The sequence below is a fragment of the Haliaeetus albicilla genome, chromosome 2 (assembly GCF_947461875.1).
Source record: "Haliaeetus albicilla chromosome 2, bHalAlb1.1, whole genome shotgun sequence".
In the NCBI taxonomy this organism is placed as follows: domain Eukaryota; kingdom Metazoa; phylum Chordata; class Aves; order Accipitriformes; family Accipitridae; genus Haliaeetus; species Haliaeetus albicilla.
In genome coordinates this window covers 26,896,727-26,902,484 of record NC_091484.1, presented here as the reverse complement: position 1 = coordinate 26,902,484, position 5,758 = coordinate 26,896,727, and positions in this window count along the sequence as shown.

Sequence of the window (5,758 nt, the reverse complement as noted above, 5' to 3'; positions counted from 1 at the left end):
CGAGTTTTCTCACTTTTACTCTTCTGATTCTCTCCCCTGTCCCACCGGGGGGGGGGAGTGAGCAAGTGGCTTTGTGGTGCTTAGTTGTTGGTTGGGGTTAAACCATGACAACTGGCATATCTGAGGAGGACATAAACTGTGGTATTGCAGTGGGATTAAACTTCACTAAACAGGAGACGGTTGGTACCTCAAACTAATCTTGCTGTTGGAGAAAATATCAATGCATCTACATCCTTGAAGACAAGGGAGAAGGAGAGCAGAATGATCTGGGTGAAAGCCATGAGTCACAAATGCATACTATTAACAAGCCCAATTTGACCTGTGAAACTGGAATTTGGTAATCTCAGCTGTGTGGCGGAAAAAGACGTAACTGCAAGGTTCAAGCAAACGACTTGAACTTCACTTGCAGACATAACTGCAAGGTTCGAGCAAATGAATTGAACTTCACTTGCAGACATAACTGCAAGGTTCAAGCAAATGATTGATTTGAACTTCACTTACAGATTTAACGGGCCACTATTGCAGGTTTTACAGATACAATGGAGGAATGCACTATTGCATTTTTAAAAGCAAGAGTAGTACACTATTACAACCACAAGCGATTCACAGACAACTACAAGCACACGCATGTTTACAAACTTAAAGCATAAACAATATTCACTTACCCCTCCAGGTAAGGGCTTCAATCCCAGGGAAGCTACCTCGACTGGTGTCCCAATCAAGGTGGGGAAGGGTCTACTTTACAAGCCAACTGTATAGTTGGCTAAGTGACTCACTGATTTCCAACCTGAATCTTAGGGTTTTTATCCCGTGACTTGTGGAATGGTGTGTATGACTATGTCTGAGTGGATTATGTATATCTGAGTGGAGCTTCCTCTTATATTTCTTTCTTTTGCTGGTCTATGATTGTTTGAGTACACAAGGTTGTTTTTTGAAACTGAAGCTGAAACCCTCCAGCTTTTTTTTTTTTACCTTGCTTCCTCAGGCAGCTGAATAGTGGTTGGATTGAGACTCAGGGCATACTATTTGTTAAGGGATTTCAAGGCTCAGTTCAGGTTTTGGTTCTTTGAATGGTGCAGCCACTGCCCTGTTTAGTTTAGGGCTTATCAGACAACCCAGGGCTAAGCTGTCTACACAGCTCCCCATGAGTTGTCTCTGCAGAAGGACAGGGTCTCAAGGCAATCCAAGGCTGGGTCACTTTTGTAACCCCCCATGAGTCACCTGTGTGCACTAGACATGGTGAAACTTGTTTGTGAACTCTGAGATGGACAATCCATACAAAGGCAGCTCTGGGACACAATGCAAAACTCAAGGAGGTGTCCCAGCAACATACAGATGTCCTCAGGGGATAAGTGACGGAATGGAGACATCCAAGATGGCAGTAAATAAGGTAAGAGAGCTCTGGGGCACAGAGAAAGCTGAGGAAGGTATCTGTCTGAATAAGAGATACAAAGAGGGCTGCAGGGCTCAAAAGGTGCCACGGGGCAGGAGGACAGTCTTGGGAGGCATCGGTGACAGGAACCAGAGGGCTCCAGGGGTGGGGGGAATGTGGACGTAGAGACAAAGGATTTCTGACAATGAGGTACTTGGGAAGAGATCTGAACAGAGTACAGATGTCCTCAGGGTATCGGGGACTGAACGGAGGCATCCAACATGGCAGAAAGGAAGCATTTTGCTCTGGGGGGCAAAATGAAAGCTGGAGAAAGAGTCGTCTCTGAGTAAGAAAGATACAAAGCCTGCTGCAGAACTAAAGTATGGCCATGGAACGCAAGGATGCTTGCAGGAAGCATCCTGACAGAAATAGACGGGTGCTGAGGTGGCCAGAGACACAGAAGGCGGCTCAAGGGCACAAAGGCACTCAGGATTTGAACAGAGTACAGACCTCAGGAGGGAGACACTGACCCACTGAAGGCAAGCGAGATGGAGAAGGGGACAAAAAGACTGCTCTGAGGAAGAGGAGATGTTCTGACAAACTGAGAGGGGTACAAATGACGCTCCAGAGCTCAAAGCATGCGGATGACACCCTCTAAAGCCTCAGGATGAGCCAAGAGAAAAGGAAAAAAAAAAAAAGACACAAAGAGAACTTACAAAGCAACAGGCTATGTGACAAGAAAGAATTAAAAAAACAGGGATAGAGAGCTTGCTAGAAGTAGAAAGAAAATTTAAAAACCAAAAGGGTACAAGGCAGAGGTGAAAAAATTTTTTAAAAATGGACAGAAAACTAGATAAAAGTAGACATAGAAAAGAAATTTTAAAATGAAGGCATTAAAGAAGGGAAAAAAAACAACTAGGGACAACAATCTAAATAAACAGAGACATAAGGAAAATTTGAAAATTGAGAGCATACCCAACTGTTGTGGTTTAACCTCCGCCAGCGACTAAGCACCATGCAGCACTCACTCCCCCACACACACCCCATGGGATGGGGGAGAGAATTGGGGAAAAAAAGGTAAAACTCGTGAGTTGAGATAAGAACAGTTTAATAGGACAGAAAGGAAGATAATAATGATAAAAAACTTGGAATATACAAAATGAGCGATGCACAATGCAATTGCTCACCACTTGCCAACCGATGCCCAGTTAGATTCTGAGCAGTTAGTTCCAGGCCAACTCCCCCAGTTCATATACTGGGCATGACGTCACACGGTATGGAATACCCCTTTGGCCAGTTTGGGTCAGCTGTCCTGGCTGTGTCCCCTCCCAACTTCTTGTGCCCCTTCAACCTTCTTCCTGGCTGGGCATGATAAGCTGAAAAATCCTTGACTTTAGTCTAAACACTACTTAGCAACAACTGAAAACATCAGTGTGTTATCAATGTTCTTCTCATACTCAACACAAAACATATCACTATACCAGCTACTAGAAAGACAATTAACTCTATTCCGGCCAAAACCAGGACACCATCTTTCTTTTAAGCCCCCTTTAAGTATTGAAAGGCCACAATAAGGTCTCTCCAGAATCTTCGCCAGGCTTAACAACCCCAACTCTCTCAGCCTTCCCCCGTAGTAGAAGTGATCCATCCCTCTGGTAATTTTTGTGTCCCCCCTTTGGACCCGCTCTAACAGGTCCATGTCTTTCCTGTACCGAGGACTCCAGAGCTGGATGCAGTACTCTGGCATGGGTCTCACGAGTGTGGAGTAGAGGGGGAGAATCCCCTCCCTCAACCTGCTGGCCACACTTCTTTTGGTGCAGCCCAGGATACGGTTGGCTTTCTGGACTGCAAGCACCCGTTGCCAGCTCACGTCCAGCTTTTCGTCGGCCAGTACCCCCAAGTCTTTCTCCACAGGGCTGCTCTCAATCCCTTCATCCCCCAGCCTGTATTGATACTGGGGGTTGCCCTAAATCAGGTGCAGGACCTTGCACTTGGCCCTGTTGAACCTTATGAAGTTCACATGGGCCCACATCTTGAGCTCATCTAGCTCCCTCTGAATGGCATCCTGTCCTTCAGGCATGTCAACCACACCACTCAGCTTGGTGTCATCTGCAAATTTGCTGAGGGAGCACTCAATCCTACTATGTCATTGATGAAGATATTAAACAGTACTGGTCCCAATACGGACCCCTGAGGGACACCACTCCTCACCGATATCCATCTGGGCATTGAGCTGTTGACTGCTACTCTCTGGGTGTGACCATTCAGCCAATTCCTCATCCCCTGAACAGTCCACCCATCAAATCCATCTCTGTCTCCAATTTAGAGAGAAGGATGTTGTGGGGGACTGTGTGAAAGGCCTTACAGAAGTCCAGATAAGTGACATCTGTAGCTCTTCCATTGTCCACTGATGTAGTCACTCCATTGTAGAAGGCCACTAGGTTGGTCACGCAGGACTTGCCCTTGGTGAAGCGATGCTGGCTGTCTCAAATCACCTCCCACGTGCCTTAGTATAGCTTCTAGGAGGATCTGTTCCATGATCTTCCCAGGCACAGAGGTGAGGCTGACAGGTCGCTAATTCCGCAGGTCCTCCTTTCTACCCTTTTTAAAAATGGGTGCAATGTTTCCCTTTTTCCAGCCACCATGGACTTCACCTGACTGCCATGATGGAGAGGAGCTTGGCAACTACATCAGCTAATTCCCTCAGGACTCTAGGATGCATCTCGTCAGGTCCTGTAAACTTAGGTATGTTCAAGTTCCACAGGTGGTCACAAACCTGATCTCTTGCAGTTGGGAGGGAATTTGCTCCCCCAGTCCCTGTCCTGCAGTCTGTCCACTCGAGAGGTGTGGGAAGAGAGGTTGCCCGTGAAGACTGAGGCAAAAGTGTTGTTGAGTATGTCGGCCTTCTCCTCGTCCATTGTTACCAGTTTGCCAGTCACGTTCATCAGGAGGGCACACGTTCTTCCTTTTCTGGATGACATACCTATAGAAGCCCTCCTTATTATTCTTTGCATCCCTTGCCAAGTTCAGCTCCAGCCATGCCTTGGCCTTCCTGACCCCATCCCTACACAAGTGGGCAGCATCCCTGTACTCTTCCCAGGATACCTGTCCCTGCTTCCACTGCCTGTGCATTTCCTTCTTGCCCTTTAGTTTGAGCAGCAGGTCTTGACTCATCCATGCAGTCTCTTCCTTCCTTTCCTGATTTCTTATGCCTGGGTATCAAGAGTTCTTGCACTGCATAGAAAGTATCCTTAACCAGCTCTGTTCTGCTCCCTTGTCCCTGAGGGCAGTTTCCTAGAGGGTCCTGTTGACTAATTCCTTAAACAGCTGAGAGTTTGCTTTCCTAAAATTCAGGGTCCTGACTTTACTCTTCACCCATCCTATATCCCCCAGGACTGCAAACTCCACCACCGCATGATCACTGCAGCCCAGGCTGCCTCCAACCTTGACATCACCAATTAGCTCACTTGTGTTGGTGACCATCAGGTCCAGTATTGCATCCCCTCTGGTAGGGTTACTACCTGGCTTAAAAAGTTATCCTCCGTGCATTCCAGGAGTCTCCTGGATTGCCTACAGCTCGCCATGCTACTTTTCCAGCAGATGTTGGGGTGGTTGAAGTCCCCCAGCAGAATGAGAGCCTGTGAGCATGATGCCTCCTGTAGCTGGAATAAGAAGTCTTCATCAATAGGCTCCCCTTGACCCAGCAGCCTGTAGTAGACACCAGCTGCAAGGTTCCCTTTGTTGCTTCGGTCTCTAATTCTTACGCATAAGCTTTCAACCTGCTTGTGGCTATTATTCAGAGGTAGCTCTTCACAATCTATCCATTTCTTGACACAGAGGGCAATGCTTCTGCCCCTCCTTCCTCACCTGTCCCTTCTGAACAGCCTGTAGCCATTGATAGCTGCACTCCAATCACAGGATTCATCCCACCAAGTTTCAGTAATGGCAAGTAGGCCGTAGCTTTCTAGCAGCACAGCGGCTTCCAACTCCTCCTGTTTGCTGCCCATACTGCGTGCATTGGTGTAGAGGCACTTCAGCTGGGCTGTTGGCTATGTTGCCTTCTTAGAGGAACACACCTCAGTTCCTTTGAGGTGCTTCACTGGTGTTTCTCTGTTGGCTCCTATTACCTCAGGAGCCCCTAGCTCATCTCCGTAAGACTTGAAGCATGCTGCAGTGTACCCAGCATGTCTCAGAGCAACAGGGTGAGGACCCTCGCTAGCACCCTGTCCCTCTAACCTTGGTGTGTCATCCCACAGCTTGTCACAGGCAAGCCTGATATTATCCCCCTCCCCCTTGTCCCGATCCAGTATCGGGGAGAGGTTTTGATATGATTCCAAGAGCGAGATTAAGACACAAATGAGGTCAAATGCCATATAAACAAAACCA